Below are 26,734 nucleotides of genomic sequence, written 5' to 3'. Positions count from 1 at the left end.
AGTCCGGCACAACCAGATATTCTAGGTTGGCATTTCTTACTTTTCAGCACTATTTTAAAGTTTATTCTTTACAAATAAATAACTACATTTCTACTTATTGGATCTTTGTAGAATTGGTCTTGTTTTATTTATTAAAATCAGATTTATCTTTATTAACTGATGTGGCATCTTTTTGTGTGGTGTTTCAAGTGGTTTACTGTATGAATTGTTGCACAAATACTTAACACATTGCCTTTAACTTAAGCCTGACTGCTCTGTGCCAAGCTAACAGAGGGTGGGCAAAGGTTAATTTAGGGTTTGCCTGACATTTACCCTGACCAGGATTGTGGATGCTGTTTGACAAAGGTTTACACCCCAGTCAACCAACAACCCCATTTCTAACAGGATGGCAACAAGTTTATTTAGACAGTCAGAGTGGAAGAGAATGTACTGGTCACTTACATTGAAGCTGACATCTTTCACCTATGTGAGGAGCTTGGACTAGAGAGGGTGACTCCTTAAATTCCAGGCAACAAACCTGCAGCAAGCAGCCGAATGCCAAACATTCAAACCTGGAATGCCTTTTCAGAGCACTATTGTAGGAACTGGGGTCACCAGTTCCATGGGGGGTAGCTTGGCGCGAGTAGGCAGGCACCTGAAAGCTTAGGTGTAAAGTGACCATACAGCACACACATCCACTGAGGCCGGAAACGCATGCAATGACTGACACCACACCAGTAAGTTTGAGTAAAAATCATATAGCTTTTATCTAGATCAAGGTTCAGGGTGATCAATAATCAAGGCATCAATATCTCATCAAGCACTTCATCAAGGGAGTGAAGGGAGCAGTTCAATTATCAATGTAGCATATCGCAATAACCATTTCATTAAAGGAATAGCATTTCATCACTTAGCAATACACATTTCATCGAGTCAGGAATCAGCATGTCATTAAAGAAGAGCAAAACATTTCATGAGGCTGGAGTAAAACAACTCAGTAATCTGAAGTAAACCCTTCAGTAATCACTTTGCACAGAAATAAACACTTCCTCATGCCAGGGTAAATATCTCCTTAATCAAGAAGAAACATTTCATTGTGAATAACCATTTTAGCAGGAAATCATAACCATTTCATTACTCAGCACTAAAGATTTAATTAGGCACTAATACGCAAGGCATTAAGCCAGGGTGGTGATTTCAGTAGGCAAGGATAAACCATACATCCAGCTAAAATGAGCATTTCAGGGATCCATGGTACCCCATGCATAAAGCAACATTGTTGGGCATTCAGCTTTACCCCAGGCAGGGGTTAACTCAACTAATAGGGCAGTCCCTGAATCCTCTTTGAGGGTTCCTCAGTCAACACAGGGCTCCTGCTCAGTTCCAGAAGCCTTGCAGGCACCACAGGGGCCAACAGGGCCCAACAATAGTCTCCAGCGGGGAGGGGCGATCTTGGGGCATCCCCGGGGGTTTACCTTTCTTCTTCGGCCCCCCTCAGGGCCCTTGCGGAGGTTTCAGCATGCCGGCAGAGGGAGGGGGCTCACGCTGACTCTGGAGCCCCCGCGCCGGTATTTCCAGCCGGGGCGGTGTGCAGGCCGCTCAGGGGAGGCCCGCACACTCTAGCTCTCTTCTCGTGGGTCTTGCCGGCTGGGAGGAGGGCCCGGCTACTCTCAGGGCCCTCCGGTGAGTGGTGAGCCGGTCGGGGGTAGGCCCTCGCTGAGGCGCTCCCGCAGGCGCCAGAGGCAGGGCGGCCTGCGGGGGCGCGGCAGCAGTGCCCAATCACAGCGCAACGGGGGCGGAGTCTCTTCCGACGCCCCGTCACGTGAGTCGGGCAGGGGCTTCAAGCTTCGTCGGGCCTAGTGCAGCCCAGTGTCAAAAGTCTGCGGCCCTCTCCTGGCTCCCGTGGGCCGCCGAGCGGGTGATGAGGTCGGCGCTTCAGGGCCGGCTGCGGCTGTGTCCGGCATCTGCTGCCCTGGTGAGGCGGCAAGGGCCGTAACGGTGAGTGGGGCCGCTAGCGCTTCTCAGGCATAGCGCGGGGAGTTGCAGGGCTCCGAGGCCCACCACAGCGCGGTGCAGGCAGCTGGCTGGTGATCGTACCGCCACGAGAGGCACAGCGCTCGCGCTTCAGTGGCAACGGGATGCAGGGAGCCAGCGCTTCCCCAGGGCACAGAGGGGAGTGCTGGGGGGGTGCACCATTCGGTTGAGCAGGACAATCAGTCCAGATGGCCAGGCAGTTCAGGAAGCTAGCGCTAGGAAGGATGAGCGCTTAGCAGTACAGGCCGTTTAGCCAGGGGGAGTTAGGCACGACCGCGCAGGGGTCCAGGTGAAGTCAGAGGGGTGTAGGAGTAGCACAGCCTGGTACCTGGTTGATCCCCAGTAGTCCTGTGGCCAGGCTGTAGTCCTTCTTGGCGCTTGTTGGTTCCTGCGCCCTTAGGAGACAGTTTCTTGAGGGGGGGTTGAGTTGAAGGCTGATGACAGGATATTCTCAGCAGGTCACTGCAGGTGGTCCCTGGGTTCACCTCCCGCCGGGCCCGATCAGTGGGCTAATTCAGTGTTCCTCACACAGCTTGGAAGGCAGCACCTCAGCCCTGTCACTCCCAGTGGTATAGGTTCTTGACTATGCCCTACCGCCTAAGTCTCCTGTGTAGGTTCCCCCAGGTCAGTGGTGCCCCAACTGACTAAAAAGTTTCCCTCCTTTTTTTATATATGCCCAAGTCAGGTGACCACACTCTAAGGCAGCAAAAACAGACCCCTCCCCGATTCTAGAAGGTTCCAGGAGCATCCCCACTCTAGCTATGGGAGAAAAAGGCGGGCTGGTGTTGCAACAATGTTTGGGGTCCCAGCCAGCTCCTGGCAACTAGGGGGCTACTGAAAAGACCACTCTGCAGTAGCAGGGGCCTGTGGCAGCCATATGTTATGTTATGTTATGTTATACTTTTATTTCTATAGCGCACGGCTACTCAAAAAGAGTGTCCCGGCGCTTTATATAGACAGTTCAGTGTGAAAAAACATAACACCATAAAACAGAGACAGATAAGGGAGAGAAAAACGTCCTACGGGTTAAAAAGCCAGGTCTTGAGGCTCTTCCTATACAGGAGCAGATTAGGAGTACGCCGCAAGGCCAGAGGTAAGGTGTTCCACAACTGAGGGGCCCTAAGACCAAAGGAGCGACCCCCGGTGCGGGCCTTCCTCACTCGAGGGACCACGGCCAAAAACAGAGATTCCGACCGAAGAGATCGAACCGGGCGATAAAAGACAAGCCTTTGCTGTAAGTACCTTGCTCCGAGCCAAAAAGTGCTTTGTGAGCCAGAGTCAAAGCTTTAAACATAATCCGCTTCCGGATGGGCATATCGGGAGAAGAGAGCACCTGCACCTTAGCATTGATTAGCAATGGGAAGGCGCCCTGAGACCTAAGGCCAACAAAAAAAAGAGGTGGGAAAAATGAGGCAAGGGCGAAAAAAAACAGGGAAAGACCACCCTAGGGCTGACAGGTCTAACATGCATCCCCCCCCAGCCAAAAGTGGGGAGAGCTACCCAACCTCTAGGGAGTTCTCATCACTAAGGCGGAGAAACCGGGAGAGACCGTCAGCATTGGCTTGGTCAATGCCGAGCCGATGTTCCACCCGAAAGTCCATCCCCTGTAGGGAAATGGACTACCTTAGCAACTTGGGATTCTCGCCTTTCATCTGCATGAGCCATCAAAGGGGTGAAGAGAAGGTGAGAGCCAAAAAGGTATGGCCTCAACTTCTTCAGGGCCCATACCACAGCGAAGGCTTCTTGCTCGTTGGTACTCCACCGTTGTTCCCTAGGGAGGAGCCTTCTAGAGATAAAGGCCACAGGTTGGTCTTGGCCTTCGTTGTTCAGTTGCGAAAGCACAGCGCCTATGCCGTGCTCAGAGGCGTCCGTCTGCACGATGAACTCTTTCATGAAGTCAGGTGTTGCAAGCACCGGAGCGGTGCACATCGCGTGCTTCAGTGTCTCGAATGCCTATTGGCAAGCAGCCGTCCAGATCACTTTTCGTGGCTGCTTCTTGGACGTCAAGGGGGCTACGATGGCACCATACCCCTTGACGAACCTGCAGTAGTATCCAGTGAGGCCGAGGAAAGCTCAGACCTCAGTTGGGTTTTGGGGGGCTCCCAGGCCATGATGGTCTCAATTTTGGCCTGGAGGGTTTGCACCTTACCCCCGCCCACCAGATGTCCCAGATAGACGACAGATCCCTGTCCAATCTGGCACTTACTGGCCTTGATGGTGAGACCAGCGCGTTGCAGAGCCTGTAGCACCTTCTGGAGATGCAGCAGATGGTCCTCCCAGGTGCTACTGAAGACAGCTATGTTGTCCAGGTATACCTCTGAGAAGGACTCCAGGCCAGACAGCACCTGGTTCACCAACCGCTGGAAGGTGGCCGGAGTATTCTTGAGCCCGAAGGGCATCACTCTAAATTGAAAGTGGCCCCCGGGGGTGGAGAACGCTGTCTTCTCTTTTGCTCCATCGGCCATGGCAATCTGCCAGAACCCTGATGTTAAGTCGATGGTGCTGAGGTACCGGGCTGGTCCCAGCCGGTCAATCAACTCAACCGTCTGTTTTGGTGACAGAGTTCAATCCCCGATAGTCCACACAGAACCGAAGTTCTGGTGTGGTGCCCGGTGGGGCCGCTTTCGGCACCAACACGAACGGACAAGCCCAAGGGCTGCTGGAAGGTTCGATCACCCCCAGCTCCAGCATTTTGGCCACCTCACCCTGGATGCTGTTCTTAACTTTATCGGACAGCCGGTAAGACTTGGTTTTTACATGTGGGCTGTCCCCTGTGTCCACATCATGGGTACACAGATGTGTGATTCCAGGCATGAGGGAGAACGACGAGGCGTGCTGCTCCAACACCCGGCGGCAGTCCCTCTGTTGCTCTGGGGTGAAGGATGGGGAGAAGACCACTCCCTCCACTGATCCATCCTTCTCCTGGGCCAGCATAAGGTCAGGAAGAGGCTCACTCTCTTCCTCCTCGCTCCCATCCGTCACCATGAGGAGAGCAAGGAAAAGCATTGGACTGGATCATCTCGTTCCTCGCTGGAAGAACCCAGAGAGTCCGCCTCCCCCCTTTTAGATCAGAGTCCACCGAAGTCATCTGCGGCGTACCACAAGGATCATCACTCAGTCCCACCCGCTTCTACGTATACATGAGTCCCCTCGCATCCAACACAACCTCAAAATCATCTCCTACGCAGATGACACCCAGCTGATCCTCTCCCTCACCAAAGACCCAAACACCGCCAAAACCAACCTACACGAAGGGATGAAAGAAGTAGCCGAGTGGATGAAGAACAGCCATTTAAAACTGAACGTGGACAAAACGGAAGTCCTCATCTTAGGTTCACCACCCTCTGCCTGGGACGACTCATGGTGGCCACCCGCCCTGGGAAACGCACCCATACCTACGGACCACGCACGTAACCTGGGCCTCATCCTGGACTCCTCCCTCTCGATGACCAGACAAGTCAACGCCGTCTCATCATCATGCTTCAACATCCTACGTATGCTCAAAAAAATCTTCCGTTGGATCCCCACCGAAACAAGAAAGACGGTCACTCACGCACTGGTCACAAGCCGACTGGACTACGGAAACACCCTTTCCGCCGGAACCACAGCCAAACTACAGAAAAAACTCCAACGCATCCAAAACGCCTCAGCCAGACTCATACTAGACATCCCCCGCCAAGCTCACATTTCCGGTCACCTGAAAGACCTCCACTGGCTCCCCGTCAACAAGAGAATAATGTTCCGTCTCCTAACCCACGCACACAAAGACCTCTGCAACCTAGGACCCGAATGCCTCAACACGCGCCTGTCCTTTTACACCCCCACCCGCCAACTACGATCGTCCAATCAAGCCCTCGCCGCAATTCCATGCATCCATAGATCCACCATGGGGGGAAGATCCTTTTCCTACTTAGCGGCCAAAACCTGGAACTCTCTCCCCACCCACCTCCACCTTACACAGAACCACCTCTCCTTCAGAAAACAACTAAAAACCTGGATATTCGATAAGTAAAGTACCCCCTCCCTCAAGCGCCTTGAGACCCTCTGGGTGAGTAGTGCGCTATACAAATGTTAAACTTGAAACATGAAGCTCAGATCGCTCATGGTGTGGCTTCAGGTGGCTGACGTGGAGCACCCGATGGGGCTGTCGGGGGGGTCTTCAAATCAACGACATAGGTGGTCTGGCCTCGCCGCTTCACAATCTCGTACGGACCAGTCTACCGGTCTTGGAGGGCACTAAGCTCCCCAGGCTCCATGACCCACACCTTCGGTCCAGCGTCCAACTCCACCGTCTGAGCGTTGCGGTCATACCAAACCTTCATGACGGCTTGACTAGCCTCCAGGTTGTCTGAGGGTTCCTTCCACAGCTTGGCCTTCTGGCTGCGGAATGCCAGCATGTAGCTGACATCACGGGGAAGCTTCTTTGAAGTCTTCTCCCACCCCTCCTTGACAAGGCTAAGGGGCCCCCTAACGGGGTGGCCATAGAGCAGCTCAAAAGGGCTGAACCCAACTCCCTTCTGTGGTACCTCTCGGTATGAAAACAGCAGGCAAGGGAGGAGGACGTCCCACTTCCGCCTCAAGTCCTCTGGCAGGCTCCGGATCATCCCTTTCAGAGTCTTGTTAAAGCGCTCTACGAGCCCGTTAGTTTGGGGATGGTAAGGAGTGGAGAACCGGTAGGTCACTCCGCACTCCTTCCACATGGCCTGCATATAGGCCGACATGAAGTTCGTGCCCCTATCTGACACCACTACCTTGGGGAATCCCACTCGGGTAAAAATCCCCTGCAGGTGCAGTGATGGTCCTCAGAGGAATAGCCTCTGGGTACCGAGTGGCGTGGTCCACTAACACCAAAATGAACCGGTGTCCTGAAGAGGTCGGAGGGTCCAACGGCCCAACAATGTCAATTCCGACCCGCTCAAAAGGGGTCCCGACAACAGTGAGCGGTTCCAAAGGGACCTTCACCTTAGTCTCAGTCTTGCCACTTGCCTGGCAAGTCTTGCAGGTCTTGCAATAGGTGTCAGAGTCAACTCTCATCCTGGGCCAATAGAAATGCGGGACCAACCGTGCAAAGGTTTTGTCCTGGCCCAGGTGTCCAACCAAAGGTATTTCATGCACCAATTCCAACAGGAAGGCCCGGTAGCATTGGGAGACCACTAAGGCCCTCGAGGATCCATGCACCGGAACCTTAGGCTCACTGTAGAGGAGGATATCCTCCCAGTACACATGATAACTGCCGGTCTCTTGATTGGTCGCTTGGGCTTCGGCCTGCCGCCGCATGCTTTCCAGCCTGGGGCACTCTCTCTGCGCCCGACAGAATTCCTTCCGGGTAGGCCTTCCTTCCACATGCCACTCAGCAAGGGTCAGCAAGTCCCCCACGGGAACAACATCCATCTCCGTGGACTCCAGAGTTACCGCCGAGGACTCCCCATCCATCTCACGGGGCGTGTCCTCCACAACATTCTCCTCTTCACGACCAGCATTGGGTTGGGCCGTTGTCTCAGGCTCCAACCCGGGTTGAGTTCGTTGCCAGCCAGCCATGGACCTCGTGACCACGCAAGCCCATCCTGGTAACCTCAGCATCTCAGTGTAGGCCTTAAACTCCACTTCCTTGCAGGCGGTATGTTCTAGATCGTTTCCTAGCAGACAGTCCACAGGCAAAGCAGGGCTTACAGCAACTCTCAACGGGCCTTTAACTCCTCCCCATTCAAAGGGAACCTGAGCCGCGGGATAATGACTCAGACTGCCGTCAGCCAACACGACCGGATGGAATACATCATGGATCACTTGCTCAGGGGACACCAGCTGCCTCACTATGGTGGTCATGCTGGCACCTGTGTCCCTCAGAGCCTCCACCTCCTCCCCGTTAACCTTTACCCTCTGCTGGTACTTAGCAGTGTTTGATGGTAAGGACGTCACTGGGACCAACTCTCTGTCCCCAAGTGAAACCAGGGTCAGGCCTGTCCACTCCCCTTCCCTATCTAGGGGCAGCTCCATCCCAAGTGCTACAGTAGCCACCCTGGGAATCTTGCCTCCTGTGGGGGCTGGGGGTCTCTTACGACACTGGGGATCCCCCTTGTAGTGTCCAACCTCCCCTCATTCATAGCAACGGACAGTTCTTGGCTGCTGACTCTTGTCAGGGTAAGTGGGCTTCGGGGAACTGAACTGAGGTGGGGGCCCTACTCCCATCCCGAACTGTCTAGGTTGTGGGCCTCGTGAGAATTCCTTTTTATCTCCCCCCTCTTTCTTCTGTGCGAAAACCCTGTCCGCCTTTCTGGCCATCTCCCCAGGGGCCCTTGTGAGACACTCGGGTGCTAACCCAAGTATCCGCCTCCTCCGCAAGCTCACGGGGATCAGTCAACTTGCAGTCCACCAGATGTTGGCGCAGCTCCGAAAAACATTCATCCAAGAGGTGCTCTTTCAAAAATAGGTTGTACAGGCCCGCTGTGGCAGTTTGGGTGGGGATAGGCAAGAGGCGAGTCTTAGTTGTGGTTAGACTAGGTTTTATTGCGTGAAATAGTCTATCAGTACAGGTGGGGCGCACAAACAAAGGTCGAGGGGACCGACTTCTTTCTCGTCGGGTTTTGCTGTGTCCGTCGGGCTCCCGGCGTCGGGTCGGGGTCCTCCTCTCAGGCGCTCCGGGCTCCGTCTCGACCCAGTCTCCACCGAGGGGGGGAAACAGAAAACAGAGGAGGGGTGAGTATACTGTAGTAGGCTACAGCCAGTACAAGGGGGTAAGGTAGTGAGGGAAGACTGTGTGCATTACTCTCGATACGATCAGTGAGGGAAGTGCAGGGGGACACTTTACACTAGGGGCCAGCCGGTCGTCCCTTCCCCAACCTCAACCACCCAGTTACCCGACCCCGTACCTCTGTTAGCCACGCCCCTCCGGGGGAGTGGCTGGGCGGATCGTGGGTCCGGTGCCCTCCTGGGATCGTGGGGGTCGTCTGTCTCAGCAACCCGTCTGGCTCTTGGTAGCTGGGTTCTTCTTCCTCTCCTCTTTCCGGTGCTCCCCTGACCGCTATTCCGTCGTTCTCTCGCTCGGCGGACTCTTCCTCGGCCGTCTTGGTCCGGGCGGGTAGAGATGTCCCCATGGGTTCGTAGCGTCCCGCTGTGCTCGCTCTCCCAGGCAATCCGCGATTCCTGTATTCTCCTCTCCTCTCCGTCTCCTCTTCTCTACGCTCCGCACTCCACTCGAATCCTCTGCTCCACGCCGCTCCTCCACTCTGCACCTCTCTGACCACTCCTCCGGTGTATAGACACACCTGGTCCTGGTTTCGTGCTTCTTTTAAAGGGAAGGACAGTCCCTCCTCCTCCTCTCCGGCTCCGAGCCAGTTAAAGGGGCCGTGTTCTAGGTCCTCCTCATCACAGCTATACTGGACCGCCCCCGGGGCCCAATTCGAGGAGTCGGTCACCTGCGGAGAGAAGAGGGGGGGGTCACAGAGTTTAGACACACTCCGGGGTGAAAAGGGGAGCGGCCCCTCGGCCCGGTTACACCCGCATAATCATGCACCTCGCTGCCACGCACCCAACCATCCAGAGCCTTACGGGCATAATCAAAAAAGTCTACCCAATTCTGTGTGGACAGCTTATGGCTGCCACAGAACTTCTGGCGATACCTTTCGAGGTTGAGGCCAAACTTTTTAAGTAACGCCTCCTTCATGGGGTGATATCGGACTTGGTCCGCCTTCTCTAGGTACAGGAGGGTGTCCCTGACATTGGGAGGTATGTATAGATACAGGCCACCTCCCCAGTAGTTCTCAGGCACCCCATGGTCTGTCAAGGCACCTCATACGCCTTCAACCACCTGGCGATGTCATCCCCCAGAGTGTAACTCGCTATCACCTCTTTGGGTAACCAAAACTTAGGCTCATGTGGAGCCTCTGGTACGCTGCCACCATTAGCATTTCCTGGCGAACTTAACTGCAAGGCTCACAGTTCCAACTCCTTAAGCTGAAGCCCGTGCGTCAGCTTCTTCTCTTCCATTGCGAACCTTTTATACTCCTTTTCTCTCTCCCTCTCGTGATCTAGCTTGGCAAGCTCCCATTTCAATCTCCTCTCTTCCCTCCTGTCCTCATACTCCTCTGACGACGCACTCCTCCTAGATACATGCTGCCTGCCCCGGAACGTCTTCCTGGCAACACATTCAGTCACAACAATGTTGAGAAGGTCTAGTTCTCCTGGAGCACCCGCCTCCCCTTGTGCACCCTGCCCCCCCTGTCCCCCATCCCCTCTCCCCTCTGGGTGGGCACTTACCCATGCCCTCAAGGCTGTACAGAGCTCCTCCTTCGCGGCTCTCCGCCAAACAGGCACCCCATCCCCTGACAAAATTCCCTTAGCTGAACCACTGTATACTCTTCTAGATCGGCTAGCTGGAACTCCATTTTGCCAGGTGGGGACCCAGATAAAACAAAGGGAAAGCACTAGGACATAGGTAACAGTATCGGGTCAACACAGGACTTTGCATACTCAGAATAGAAAGTGGGGGGGTCAATTGATTAGGCTTGCGTACACAATAGGTGTCTAGTGTACTTGCGGTGCACTCTCTCACTGGAGGGTGCTGTATAGCCACAGCTCCTGATCCCACCTCTCAACAATGTAGGAACTGGGGTCACCAGTTCCCCGGGGGGTAGCTTGGCGCGAGCAGGCAGGCACCCGAAAGCTTAGGTGTAAAGTGACCATACAGCACACACATCCACTGAGGCCGGAAACGCACGCAATGACTGACACCACACCAGTAAGTTTGAGTAAAAATCAAATAGCTTTTATCTAGATCAAGGTTCAGGGTGATCAATAATCAAGGCATCAATATCTCATCAAGCATTTCATCAAGGGAGTGAAGGGAGCAGTTCAATGATCAATGTAGCATATCGCAATAACCATTTCATTAAAGGAATAGCATTTCATCACTTAGCAATACACATTTCATCGCGTCAGGAATCAGCATGCCATTAAACAAGAGCAAAACATTTCATGAGGCTGGAGTAAAACAACTCAGTAATCTGAAGTAAACCCTTCAGTAATCACTTTGTGCAGAAATAAACACTTCCTCATGCCAGGGTAAACATCTCCTTAATCACAAAGAAACATTTCATTGGGAATAACCATTTTAGCAGGAAATCATGAACATTCCATTACTCGGCACTAAATATTCCATTAGGCACTAATACACAAGGCATTAAGCCAAGGTGGTGATTTAATTAGGCAAGGATAAACCATACATCTGGTTAAAATGAGCATTTCAGGGATCCAGGGTACCCCAAGCATAAAGCAACAGTGTCGGGCATTCAGGTTTACCCCAGGCAGGGGTTAACTCAACTAATAGGGCAGTCCCTGAATCCTCTTCGAGGGTTCCTCAGTCAACACAGGGCTCCTGCTCAGTTCCAGAAGCCCTGCAGGCACCACAGTGTCCAACGGGACCCAACAACAGTCTCCTGCGGGGAGGGGCGATATTGGGGCCTCCCCGGGGGTTTACCTTTCTTCATCCCCCCCCTCAGGGCCCTTGCGGTGGTTTCAGCACGCCGGCAGAGGGAGGGGGGCTCACGCTGACTCCGAAGCACCCGCACTGGTATTTCCAGCCAGGGCGGTGTGCAGGCCGCTCAGGGGAGACCCACGCGCTCTAGCGCTCTTCTCGTGGGTCTTGCCGGCTGGGAGAAGGGCCCGGGCTTCTCTCAGGGCCCTCCGGTGAGTGGTGGGCCGGTCCAGGGTAGGCCCTTGCTGAGGCGCTCCCGCAGCCGCCAGAGGCAGCGCAGCCTGCGGGGGGCGGCGGCAGTGACCAATCACAGCGCGACGGGGGCGGAGTCTCTTCCGACGCCCCCGTCACGTAAGTCGGGCAGGGGCTTCAAGCTTCGTCGGGCTTAGTGCGGCCCAGTGTCAAAAGGCGGCTGCCCTCTCCTGGTTCCCGGGGGGGCGCTGAGGGGCCGGCTGTGGCCACGACCGGCGTCTGGCGAGGCGGCAAGGGCCACGGCGGTGAGTGGGGCCGCTAGCGCTTCTCAGGCGTAGCGCAGGGAGTTGCAGGGCTCCGAGGCACACCACAGCGCGGTACAGGCAGCCGGCTGGTGATCGTAGCGCCACGGGGGGCACAGCGCTCACGCTTCAGAGGCAACACAGGATGCAGGGAGCCAGCGCTTCCCCAGGGCACAGAGGGGAGCGCTGGGGGGGGTGCACCATTCGGTTGAGCAGGACAATCAGTCCAGATGGCCAGGCAGTTCAGGAGGCTAGAGCTAGGAAGGATGAGAGCTTAGCAGTACAGGCCGTTTAGCCAGCGGGAGTTAGGCAGGACAGTGCAGGGGTCCAGGTGAAGTCAGAGGGGCGCAGGAGTAGCACAGCCCGGTACCTGGTTGATCATTGGCTGTCCTGTGTCAGTCCATGATAAAATTAGACTTACACAATCTACTCTGCTCCTATGGCCCAGGTCCCACAAAACGCTCACCCACAACACACCTCCCCATACCCACGATTCTCACAAATCCCCTCAGGCCACCCACACTGAGTGACAGAAGTTCTGTCCCTGGTAATCTCAAAAATATCCCCCTCTCCTTAGAACATTCTCCCACCCTCCTCACCCCTAGACTAAAGTGTATCCTGCTCAACTGCAGATCGGCCCGGAGACACTCCTCTGGCATCGCGGAGCTCATCTTATCAAGGGGCATTGATCTAGCCATTCTGACTGAAACGTGGTTAACTGAAACATCCACACCTATAATGGACATACTAGTCCCCCCCAACTATCGCATTATTAGACTCGACAGGAATGGCAAGACGGGCGGGGGAATCGCATGCATCTACAGGAGCAACCTCCCCCTCCCTCTCCGCCTGCGAACTCATCTGCCTTGAGATTACTAGTGAGGGCAAACCTGTGTGCTCCCTTCATGTTATTTACCACCCACCCGGTGACAACTTCATCTTCTCCCAACAGCTAATGGACACGATATCCACCAATGCCGGTCGACAGCTCAATCAAATTTACCTGGGAGACTTCAACCTCCACTGGAATGACCAGAAAGACACTGTGGTGAAGAGCCTTAAGACTTTCCTCGACGCGCTTGACCTCACCCAAATATGCAACGGTCCGACACATGAAAAAGGCTCTATCATTGACCTTATCATCGCCAAAGAAGACTCTACCCAACTAGTCGCAATCGAACCATGTGACTGGTCAGACCACCACATCATCACCTTCTTCATCAACGAAAAAGTCAAACTTAACCCGGCGCAACCTGCCAAAACCAAGATTTGGAAGAGGGACCTGAAGAACCTTAACCCAAAGACCTTGCCTGCCCACACAGGCAGTCTCCTTCTTCCCCCGACGGACGTCTCTGATGTGCATTCATTGACCAACCTCTACCTAGACTCCATGTCTACAATAATCAATGAAGCCGCACCCTTGCAATTGAAGAGAGTCTCCACCAAGAACTCGAACCCATGGTACGATAGCAGACTCAATGAAGACAGACGTGTGATGCGCTTAGCTGAGCGCGCGTGGAGATCGGACCCCTCAGCACTGAACATTAGAACGCTTAAGAGTAAGAGAAACGCTTACTTCAGAAAAATCAAACGCTCGAAATCAATATTCTTTAGCCAACAGCTGGATCAAGCTAAAAACCGACCAAAAAAACTGTTCGAGTTAGTCAAAACCCAAACCAAAACGCAACCTCCACAACCCAACAACTTAACAAAGGCTATCCCAAGTTGCGAAGACTTCTCTGCTTTCTTCAAGCAAAAGAACAACACTATAAGAAGCGATCTCATCAAGGATGTAAGTCGATTCGCCGGCTCCATATGCATAACTAACACTCATGCTAAAAACAACGCTTCATGGACGTCCTTCGACACCTATTCCGAAGAATCAATCCACAAGCTGCTGGTCACCTTGAAACCCGCCAATCATCACACAGATCCCCTACCTGCCAATGCTGTTAAAGTCCTCACCCCCCTGTTCCTCCCACTCTGGACTAAAATCATCAACTGTTCTCTGCAACAAGGGCTCATCCCAGATTCCCTCAAGATTGGCCAAGTCACGCCTATACTCAAGAAACCCACAGCTGACCCGGCCGACCTAAACAACTATCGTCCTATCACCAATATCACCACTCTAGCAAAACTGTTAGAAAAATGCGTACAACTCCAACTGACAAAACACATTGAGCAGTTTGACCTCCTCAACTCTCACCAATCCGGATTCAGAGCAAAGCATAGCACGGAAACGGCCATGACACACATAATAGATGATGCCCTCGAAATCCTTGATCACAATGAGTCTTGCCTCCTCATCCTTCTTGACCTCTCTTCAGCATTTGATACGGTCAAACACGAGAATCTACTGGAGCTCCTAAATACCAGAATGGGCATATCCGGGACGGTTCTCAAATGGTTCACGTCCTTTCTGCACAACCGTTCTCAGAGGTTCAAGATCAACAACGCACTGTCCTCGCCTGTGCCAGTAACACTGGGCGTTCCGCAAGGTTCCTCCCTATCCCCCACATTGTTCAACCTCATCATGGAACCACTCACCACCTTGCTTCAATCCTCTAAGGTACAGTTCCATATGTACGCCGATGACACTCAGCTCTACCTCAAGCTTCAATCCCCTGAAGACATCAAACTGTTGAATGCCACACTAAGAAACACCCAAGCTTGGCTGGCCGACAATCACCTCAAACTAAATGCTCTGAAAACTGAGTTCCTTCTGATCTCTCCTCCTGCGAAAAAGGCCATCACCCAAACCTGGCTCAATCATTTAACCGCACTCAATGTGTGGACTCAGCGAAATCCCTTGGCATCACACTGGACTGCAATCTCGACATGCAGCAGCATATTAGCATAGCAACTAAAGGAGCCAACTTCCAAATCAACACGCTGAGAAAACTCAAACCCTTCCTTCCACCCAATGACTTCCAAACTGTGGTACAAGCCTTAGTCATTCCTCGCACAGACTACGGAATTGTGGCTCTCAGCGGGCTCCCCCTGACAACAACGGCTCCTCTAAGAGCCTCCCTGAACGCGGCCGCGAGACTCATCACCGGCTCAAGAAAACACTTGCATATATCCCCTGACTTAAAAGCCCTGAACTGGCTGCCTATTGAAGCCACAATTCAGTTGAAAATTGCCTGTATGACACACTCTGCCGTACATCACAAGGCACCCAACTACCTCTCCCATAAGCTGACCATATCAGGAGGCTCAAGAACCAACAGAAGCACAAACACTCTCCTCCTGAAACCACGGAGATTCCGGAAGGAAAAAACATACAAACGCTCCTTCTCTGGAATGGCACCTAGGATCTGGAATGCACTCCCGCCAGAAACCAGGCTTATCCCGTCCACTATACTCTTCAAGAAAGAGGTGAAGGCCATCCTTATGGCTAAATACACCTGAACACTATTGATACTGGAACAATGACAGGATTTGGCTCCCTCATTATCGGCTGTCCGAATACTTACCTTTGTACACTAGGACTTGAGTGCCTCAATAACCTGCAATGCACCCACTACTGACTACTGCTCTGCCTTCAACATTGTGTTTATTCACCCTCTGGGGTGCTATAATCTTATCCGTTTAGACATTGTACTGTTTCCATATTATTGTTTCTTGATTGTTATTACTCTGTATACTCGTGTATGATTGATACCCTACTTTTTGCAACTCACTGTCTACAGAATCTCATATTGATTTAGGAGTCTTGTTTATCCTACCTACTGTTTCTGTAAAGCGCTCTGATATCTGCAAAGATCTTGTTTGCGCTATATAAAACTTTAAATAAATAAATAAATAAAATAAATAAATCCCAGTAGTCCTGTGGCCAGGCCAAAGTCCTTCTTGGCGCTTGTTGGTTCCTGCGCACTTAGGAGACAGTTTCTTGAGGGGGGGTTGAGTTGAAGGCTGATGACAGGATAGTCTCAGCAGGTCACTGCAGGTGGTCCCTGGGTTCCCCTCCCGCCAGCCCAGATCAGTGGGCTAATTCAGTGTTCCTCACACAGCTTGGAAGGCAGCACCTCAGCCCTGCCACTCCCAGTGGTATAGGATCCTGACTAGGCCCTACCGCCTAAGTCTCCTGCGTAGGTTCCCCCAGGTCAGTGGTGCCCCAACTGACTAAAAAGTTTCCCTCCTTCCTTTATATATCAATCAACAATGCTTTATTTCGATATAAAATATCATAGAAGCATTTTTACAATTTAAACCACATTTCATAATAAATACCTTAGAAGAAAAAATTTCATCTAAAAATCATTTTTACAATGATGTGTTAAAAAATGTATTAAACTATAACAGCTTTGATGAGGTTTAGAATAGTTCATTATACAAATTCATCATTTAGCCTTCAGTCTTATCAACCAAGCCCAGCTTAAAAATGTTGCCACCCCGCAGGCCAAGGTTGTACTGGCATCAGCATGGAGTATTCTAAGAGCAACAGAATGGTTCCTAGTCTCAAGCTGTAGGCATACAGGTTTAAAGCCACTACAGTCTAGGTTTGGTGTAAGCTGGGCATACAAAAAAAAGGTGAGGAATATTTTCAGTAACACCTACACAATTTGGGCACTCCGAGGGCGTTTGGTGCGGGCTTCCATTTACTTGTACGATCACGAAGAGGAAGGGTACCCATTCTAAACTGGATAAAGAGAGCCCTGTCTCTCGGCTTCTGGATGAAATCTAGATAAGGCTCTAGACGAGGCACTTGCTTGTGCTGATGAAATGCGTCAGTCAGCCTGCCCAGATTAGGGTCCCTATGTTCCTGTTTATCAACCCATGCCCAAAAGGCTCTCTTGGTTTCTGCCTTGGTCATCGCAAACCCCTAACTCCCATGTAGTTTTGAGGCCAGAATCCAGAAGGAGCTTTTTTACATTTACTAGCCAGCCAATCTTGTGGGATCCTTGAAGGTTCATTGCCTCTCTTAGGCCGTCGGCATATCTGGCTAGCTCTGGGGTGCGCCATAGCCGAGCCCAGTATAAAAGAGGTCGCAACATAATTAGGTCCTTGATTGAACAATGCCCCAAATCACTCAGAAGTGGCTTAGTTGGAGTGCCCCTAGGGAGCGAAACAAGCTCCCTAAAAAACTTGTTTTCTGCAGTGACTAGCACGTCTACACAACCAAAACCCCAGAGTTCGTCTCAATATAAGGCACAGCCTACAGCCTTTGCAGCATAAATTTCCAAGGCAGGGGCAATGGGCCTAGTGTTTGAGGCACGATGTTCCCACCCTAACACCCCCACAACCCGCTTATGATTTAAAGCCATTTTATCAATCTGTGGCTGCCATTTGAACTTGTCGGAGATTCTAATTCCCAAGTAGTCAAACTCTTTGACACGTTCTAGAGGCACCCCATCAAGAACCAGCATGGATTTAGTCGATCTGCTAGGATTAAAATAAAGAAGCTTCGTTTTGGAAGTGTTAATGACTAAGCCCCTCGTTTTACAAAACAGGCAGAAACGATCCAGCAGCTTCTGTAATCCGGCAGGAGTTTTTGATACTAGCAATGTATCGTCCGCAAAGAGTAAGGCGGGGACTTTGTCACCCGCCAAAACTAGAGTGTCAGCGTTAATTTCAAGCAAAAAGGAAACTACCCCATTCACGAAAAGCGTGAATAGGGTAGGCGCCAATACGCATCCCTGACGGACACCTCTATTTACAGGGATTTTATCTGTTTTTTGTTCCTGCGTACCCCATCTAATGCGGGCATAATTTCCATCATGCAAGCGTGCCAGGAGGTTCAAGATAGGTAGGGGAAACCCCATCTCCTGCAAGACCAGCCATGGCCGGTCTCGGTGGACCAAGTCAAAGGCGGTCTTTAGATCGATAAATGCTAAATAAAGACCACCCTTGGCTATGGTAACCACCTTCCAGTGTAAAAGTGCCATCCTAAATACCTGGTCTATAGTGCTTGTACAAGCCCTGAAGCCTGACTAGCAGACATATAAGACTTATTGGCCGATAGTTGGCCGGGTCCCCCCTGGACCCTTTCTTGTAAATAGGAATTACTTCGGCTCCTTTCCAGGAGTTTGGAACTGGGGATCCTTCCAGCAGAGCATTAAGAAGGAATACAAAATAAGTGGCCCATTCCTCAGCATTAGCCCGGAATAAGTCACCCGGTATACCATCTTGTCCCAGGGCTTTAGCAGGTACAATCTTATTTATAGCAGCCTAGAGGGCCCTGATCTACCGCTAGCCTCATCTCCTACATATAGTTTCCTAAAGTGTTCAAACCACTCCCAATCAGTTATATGGTTAGGAATTTGGTCTGAGTCACGACCATTGGATCTTCTCACCAAAGCCCAAAAAAGCTTGCCGTTCTTGGACTGGCTCGCTTCCTTTAGGCTGTCCCAATGTGATTCTTCCCATATCCTCTTGGCCTCTATGATAGCTCGCCTATACTGTAATCTCGCCAACCGAACCTCAACAGAATTATTGCATTTGATGGCAAGTATCAAACCGTTTTTTTCATTCTACGGTCTTTGTCAAACCACTTCTCAACTGGCTTGCCGCTCGTAGGGCACTTTTTCATGGATGAAGGCTCTACAAATAGAGAGCCAATCATGTCTATTGTATCAACATGAATTGATTCCACAGCTGGGGGCCCAACCTCATTCTTACAGGCTGCAGAAAGCCTAAGAGTCTGATCTCTTATGATTTCCGCTAAGGTTCTTAATCTTTGAACATTCAAAACGAAGTTTGGCCATTTAAGGAACCTGTTGCAATTAGATGGTATGATTGCCTTTGTTAACATCCGAGGTCTAGTAATGGGAGTGGGATCCTTCTTTTCCCACATTTCCGTCATTGTAAGGGATAAGGGGTTATGATCACTGTCCATAGATGGTATAATGATCATGTCATTCACGAACTTCCAGGACCTCTTGTCCACCAATATGTAATCAATTCTACTCTGACAAGAAACCCCGTTATATGTGGAGAAGTGTGGCTCACTGGTTAGAGGAGGCAGACCCGGACGCTGAGATCAGACCCGGGACCAGGGTTCAATTCCCGATGCGGCAGGGTCTTGAGCCCAAAATGTCCACGGACTCGGTAATTCTCGCTTCGGTGCCTACTCGAATCACAGGTTCACACTCTGCAACTCTGGGCAATAGCTTGCTTAATCTCCACTACGGCCCCCTGCAGCGGGATGCCTGGCTTTCACCTTGGGGATACCCAGTAGGGGCTATCTCACAGGGAAAAACCAGGACGGGTTCCCAATGCAAAGCGCTTTGAGACCTGGTGGTGATATTGCGCTATATAAAAACCTGTCCATCCATCCATGTATTTTCTCCCATTACATCAGAGGACGTACGTCCATTAACCACTCTTAGCCCAAATTCCAACATTAGGGCATTCAATTGAATGACCACTGGCGACCATTTCTTCACTGGCATAATTGACAAAGATGGTATGCCCCATCTGACATCCTCATCATAAATTCCCAAAATATCATCTGCCGCCAAAGGTTCAAATGAACAATTTAGGTCACCGCCGACCAGAACAAAGGAATCTGATGGAAAAGAGAGAGGCACTTCAGAGAGAATGGAAATAGTTGAAGATTTAGCCCCCCCCCCACCCCCCTTGGGTGCCTCTAGCATAGATATTAAATAGTTCCCAGGTGTTATTGCCCTTCAAGCCCTTAATGGAGAGTCTCATTAGTTCTGGTGTTGGACAGAGATGGTGGGTAATCTTACAATTAAGAGCTGCCTTGACCCAAACCATGAGCCTCCAGATGGGCGTCCTCGACCAGAGGAAGTAGCTGGTAAATGGAAGCAAGAGTAACCAGGCTTACAAGGAGGTCAGCTGTGGGCTGTGGAGCTGCAATCGTGGCTGGCAAGACCCTCAAATCTATAGGGGCATTTTCCCCTCTGGTTTTAATTAGCGATAGAGCAACCCTAGGTGTGTTTCCCTTTTTTAAGATCTCAACACTTCCCTTAGAGTCAAGCTCGATCTTGTTTAGATGCTTTTCAATCTTGGTTAGTCTATCCTCTACTGGACGGAGAAGGAGTCTAATTACGTCATCCGGGGATCCTCCACCTCCACCCTTTCACCTTGAGTTTTCCCCCTGCTTTCAGCCTGGGGTACCGTTCTAATGGGTATTGGGTCTTCTATAGGTGAGGCTATAATTTCTGGGGCATCCACAACTGCCTGCTCCCTTGTGGTAGTGGTTGCTCTAGTGTTTTTTGGCACCTTCCCTTTCTTCCCTCTGTTGTCACTGGCCAGCCCTTGCTTATACTTAGGAATAGCCCCTTGGCGTCTCTCATGTAGTTGCCTGATATTATGCTCCTTCACTGGGCTAGCCATAGAGGGAAGCTTGTGGGGAGATAATAGTAGTGATTCGGAGACCGTAGACTGATCCCCAAAGGAGACATGGTCTACATCATGAGATGCTAGATGTGTATTCGGGGATTCTATGATCGCTAGTGCACCTATACCACTACTTTGTCCTTTTGTTCAGGGGTCCGTGCGTTGGCAATATGCCCTATGGATGATCTTCTAGCGATAGCTAAATCCTGTAAGACTTGTCGCTCCATCAACGTGATCCCCTCGTCTATTACAGAATTGACCCTGGTAATGAACTTGTCCATTGTTCCTGTGAGGTTTACATTGTCCGCCCTACTTCTAGCCTCCTTCGAAGCCATGGTAAAACAAGTATGTCAATAAGGCAAAATGAGTACTTACAAATCAAAGGTCCCGCAACAAGATTGAAAGAGGGGTGGTCCGTCCCGTCCTTGATCGGGATAAACGGGCCCGCCCTTGGCGCGACCCGCGCGCGATCCCGCGACGCGGGGGCTCTCCTCTCTTATGTAGCGCCTCCGGGCGCAGTGTAGGCGGTGGCGGCTTCCGCCGCTGAGGCTCCTGGTCGTTGTGGTCCCCTCACTCCTCGCTGAGCTGATGAGGAAAGTGCAGCAGCGGAAGGGAGACCGGCAGCGGCACAGCGGGACACCAACAAAGGACTCCGCAATCAGTATTGCCCCCGAAATGCAATTAACAGAGGTCAGGTCAGGTGACCACACTCTAAGGCGGAAAAAGCAGATCCCGCCCCTATTCTAGAACGTTCCAGGAGCTTCCCCACTCTAGCTATGGGAGAAAAAGGCAGGCTGGTGTTGCAACAATGTTTGGGGTCCCAGCCAGATCCTGGCAACTAGGGTGCTACTGAAAAGACCACTCCGCAGTAGCAGGGGCCTGTGGCAGCCATATTGGGAGAAGAGAGCACCTGCACCTCAGCATTGATTAGCAATGGGAAGGCGCCCGGAGACTTAAGGCCAACAAAAAAAAGAGGTGGGAAAAATGAGGCAAGGGCAAAACAAACAGGGAAAGACCATCCTAGGGCTGACAGGTCTAACAACTATCATATGCTTTGCAGTTTTCCCATTTCTGTGCTCCACATTTTATTCAAGCATGCATTCATTCATAGATTATTTCACTACAAATACAGGTTTTTGTGCAACTGAATTCATATGCCAATTTGTGCATTTGACATCCTAAAACATGAGTTTAGACTCTAAGATAATGTTTGAAGTGTATTGTAACCTCAATGCACAGGCATTCATTAAAGAGGACATCTTCAGATTTCAAGGGAGAATAAGGCATGTGATGCAAACATCTCAGTCCTGAGGGCCACGGACATCTAGCTCAGTAACACTCCATCTATCCACTCTTGGAGTATGGAATCCCAAAGAAAGCATTTCTTTCATTCACAGGGCACAGCAACTGCAGTTCTTTGTGACAGCACCTGCACTTCTGTCATTCACAGGGTACGACACCTGCACTTCTTTCATCCTAAAGGGACAGCACCTGCACTTCTATCATTCACAAGTGACAGCACCTGCACTTCTTTGTGACAGCAACTGCACTTCTGTCATTCACAGGGGACGACACCTGCTCTTCTATCATTCACAATGGACAGCACCTGCTCATCTTTGTGACAGCACCTGCACTTCTGTCATTCACAGGGGACGACACCTGCACTTCTTTCATCCACAAGGGACAGCACCTGCACTTCTTTCATTCACAAGGGACAGCACCGGCACTTCTTTCTTTCACAAGGGAGACACCTGCACTCCTTTCATTCACAGGGGACAGCACCTGTACTTTTTTGTGACAGCACCGGCACTTCTTTCATTCACAAGGGACAGCACCTGCACTTCTTTGTGACAGCACCAGCACTTCTGTCATTCACAGGGGACGACACCTGCACTTCTTTCATTCACAGGGGACAGCACCTGCACTTCTTTCATTCACAAGGGACAGAACATGCACTTCTTTAATTCACAAGGGACGGCACCTGCACTTCTTTCATTCACAAGGGACAGCACCTGCACTTCTTTCATTCACAAGGGACGGCACCTGCATTCTTTCATTCACAGGGGACAGCACCTGCATTCTTTCATTCATAGGGGACAGCACCTGCATTCTTTCATTCACAAGGGACAGCACCTGCGCTTCTTTCATTCACAAGGGACAGCACCTACACTTCTGTCATTCACAAGGGACAGCACCTGCACTTCTTTCATTCAGAAGGGGCAGCACCTGCAATTCTGTCATTCACGCGGACAACACCTGCACTTCTTTCATTCACAGGGGACAGCAACTACACTTTTTTGTAACAGCACCTGCACTTCTGGCATTCACAGGGGACGACACCTGCACTTCTGGCATTCACAGGGGACAGCACCCGTCACTTTTTTGTAACAGCACCTGCACTTCTGGCATTCACAGGGGACGACACCTGCACTTCTGGCATTCACAGGGGACAGCACCCGTCACTTTTTTGTAACACCACCTGCACTTCTGGCATTCACAGGGGACGGCACCTGCTCTTCTATCTCTCACAAGGGACAACTCCTGCACTTCTTTCATTTACAGGGGACAACACCTGCATTTGTGTCATTCACAGGGGACAGCACCTACAATTCTTTGTGACAGCACCTCCACTTCTTTCATAGCACCTGCACTTCTTTCATTCACAAGGACCAACGCCTACACTTTTTTCATTCACAAGAGACAGCACCTGCACTTTTTTCATTCACAGGGGACAGCATCAGCACTTCTTACATTCACAAGGGAAAGCACCTGCACTTCTTTCATTCACAACGGACAGCACCTGCACTTCTTTCATTCACAACGAACAGCACCTGCACTTCTTTCATTCACAACGGACAGCACCTGCACTTCTTCCATTCACAAGGGACAGTAACTGCACTTCTTTCATTCACAAGGGACAGCACCTGCACTTCTCACATTCACAAGGGAACGCACCTGGACTTCTTTCATTCACAGGGGACAGCACCTGCACTTCTTTCATTCACAAGGGACACACCTGCACTTCTTACATTCACAAAGGAACGCACCTGCACTTCTTTCATTCACAACGGACAGCACCTGCACTTCTTTCATTCACAGGGGACAGCACCTGCACTTCTTTCATTCACAAGGGAGACACCGGCACTTCTTTTATTCGCAACTCTGGCCGAACTGGAGGAGAAGCAGAAGACACCAAATTGCTCTCTGGAGAGCTTCAAGTTGGTCACCATTGAGGAGGTCCTAAAAGGCTTAGCCTTGAGAAAATCAGGGTCTCCAAATGATTCATGCCCCCCAAAAATCATGGCTCTCCTAGCCAAGAGCTGTGCCCCAGCAATTTGTGACATCTTCAATTGCTCTATATCTACAGGTATAATTCCACCCCCCTGGAAAGAAGCAGTGGTCCGCCCTATTCTTACGAAACCTACAGCGGACCCCGCAACCCTTAGCAATTTTCGGCCTATTGCCCTTTTATCTCTCTTGGGGAAACTCCTGGAAAATATAATAAACCATCAACTTAGTTCCTATTTGGAACATAATGAAATCCTGGATCCTTCACAGTCGGGCTTTCGCCCAGGCTTTAGTACAGAAACCGCCATTCTGGAGGTTACCGACTCATTAAGACAGACTATAGACTCAGGCGGTTCCGCGATACTGATACTTTTAGATCTCTCCCCAGCTTTTGACACTATCTTTCATACTAAGCTAGCGGAGAGACTATCTGATTGCAGTAACAAAGGAACAGCCTTAAAATGGCTACAACACTTTTTGTCGGACAGAACACAAATGGTTACCTTAGGTCCCGATTCCTCGGCCAAAAAGCCCTTAGAGAAGGGGGTACCACAGGGATCCTGTCTGAGTCCTACCCTCATTAATATATACATGGCCCTTCTGGCTCATATTGTGGAACAGCTGGGCGTTGAAATCATCTCATATGCATATGATACTCAGCTTATTGTTCACTATCGGGAAATGTCCAGAGTTAGAAAAAACACGCTTCGCCAATGAAGCTGATCTCAGAATGGATGACTGGGAATTACCTGCAATTGAATCCAGGGAAGACGGTGATCATGTTAATGGGAAAAGCTCCGGACATCTGGTCAGACGACTGGTGGCCAGACCAATTGGGCTCTGCTCCCTCCCCCAAACTTTCCGTAAGGAATTTAGGAATAAAAATTGAACGCCCCCTGTCCATGAAAGACCATATTGCGACCATGACCAGCACATGCTATTAGGGTCTCTGACTCCTTTGGAAAATATTTCTGTTTATACCTACCTCATAATCGTAGGACTTTAGTTCACACAATGGTGACTAGTCATTTAGACTATGGCAATGCCCTGCTGGCAGAAGTGGGTGAGACTATCCTGGCCAAAGTTCAGATTGCTCAGAACACAGCCGCAAGAATGATCTTAAATCACCCGGCAGGCTCTTCGTCAACCCTGTTGCTTAGAGAACTGCACTGGCTCAATGTGAAAAAAGATCTTTTTTCAAAATCTGCTGCCTAACCCACAACGCTCTTAACGATAAAGGCCCCCGCTACTTGCAACTTAGCCTGATTAAATACTGCCCCTGTAGGTGGCTTAGATCCAGTACACAGGGACTGTTACAAGTTCCTCGAATCTGTCTCACCCGGACAGGAGGGAGAGCCTTTTCCTATCTGGCCCCCAGATATTGGAACCAGCTCCCACAGGCTCTACGAGCCATCTCGAGTTATGGCACTTTTAGGAAACATCTGAAAGCTTTCCTATTCTAAGTAATGCCCTGGTCTGGCTCCACTCTACCAGAAGTCCAGTCTCTATTCAGCGCTGAGATGGACCAGGGTGATTTGAGCGCTTAATACTTAACCTAACCGTAACCTTACAAAGGACAGCACCTGCACTTCTTTCCTTCACAAGGGACAGCACCTGTACTTCTTTCATTCACAGGGGACTGCACCTGCACTTCTTCCATTCACAAGGGACAGCACCTACACTTCTTTCATTCACAGGGGACAGCACCTGCACTTCTTTCATTCACAAGGTATGGCACCTGCACTTCTTTCATTCACAGGGGACGGCATCTGGACTTCTTTCATTCACAAGGGATAGCACCTGCACACTTCTTTCATTCACTAGGGACAGCACCTGCACTTCTTCCATTCACAAGGGACAGCACCTGCACTTCTTTCATTCACAAGAGACATCACCTGCACTTTTTTCATTCACAGGGGACAGCACCAGCAGTTCTTACATTCACAAGGGAAAGCACCTGCACTTCTTTCATTCACAAGGGACAGCACCTGCACTTCTTTCATTCACAATAGACATCACCTGCACTTCTTTCATTCACAAGGGACAGCACCTGCACTTCTTTGTGACAGCACCTGCACTTCTGTCATTCACAGGGGACAACACCTGCACTTCTTTCATTTACAGGGGACAGCACCTGCACTTCTTTCATTCACAAGGGACAGCACTTGCACTTCTTTGTGACAGCACCTGCACTTCTTTCATTCACAAGGGACAGCACCTGCACTTCTTTGTGACAGCACCTGCACTTCTGTCATTCACAGGGGACAACACCTGCACTTCTTTCATTTACAGGGGACAGCACCTGCACTTCTTTCATTCACAAGGGACAGCACTTGCACTTCTTTGTGACAGCACCTGCACTTCTTTCATTCACAAGGGACAGCACCTGCGCATCTTTCATTGACAGGGGACAGCACCTGCACTTCTTTCATTCACAGGGGACATCACCTGCACTTCTTTCATTCACAAGGGACGGCACCTGCACTTCTTTCTTTCACAGGGGACGGCATCTGGACTTCTTTCATTCACAAGGTATAGCACCTGCACTTCTTTCATTCACAAGGGACCACACCTGCACTTCTTCCATTCACAAGGGACCACACCTGCACTACTTTCATTCACAAGGTACAACAACTGCACTTCTTTTATTCCTAAGGTACAGCACCTTTACTTCTTTCATTCACAAGGGACAGCACCTGTACTTCTTTCATTCACAGGGGACTGCACCTGCACTTCTTCCATTCACAAGGGACAGCACCTACACTTCTTTCATTCACAGGGGACAGCACCTGCACTTCTTTCATTCACAAGGTATGGCACCTGCACTTCTTTCATTCACAGGGGACGGCATCTGGACTTCTTTCATTCACAAGGGATAGCACCTGCACACTTCTTTCATTCACTAGGGACAGCACCTGCACTTCTTCCATTCACAAGGGACAGCACCTGCACTTCTTTCATTCACAAGAGACATCACCTGCACTTTTTTCATTCACAGGGGACGGCACCAGCAGTTCTTACAGTCACAAGGGACACACCTGCACTTCTTACATTCACAAGGGAAAGCACCTGCACTTCTTTCATTCACAAGGGATAGCACCTGCACTTCTTTCATTCACAATAGACAGCACCTGCACTTCTTTCATTCACAAGGGACAGCACC

The 26,734-nt window shown here is 50.8% G+C and overlaps 1 pseudogene; it reads right to left on the bottom strand.

Moving 5' to 3' along the window:
* The window catches only part of LOC147737404 (uncharacterized), a 74,827-nt pseudogene that overhangs the window by 27,768 nt on the left and 20,325 nt on the right, over positions 1–26,734 (bottom strand).

Source organism: Lissotriton vulgaris, chromosome 1_1 (assembly GCF_964263255.1).
Source record: "Lissotriton vulgaris chromosome 1_1, aLisVul1.2, whole genome shotgun sequence".
In the NCBI taxonomy this organism is placed as follows: Eukaryota; Metazoa; Chordata; class Amphibia; order Caudata; family Salamandridae; genus Lissotriton; species Lissotriton vulgaris.
Note: the sequence above shows the minus strand (reverse complement) of the source record. Positions and strands in the feature narration are given on the sequence as shown.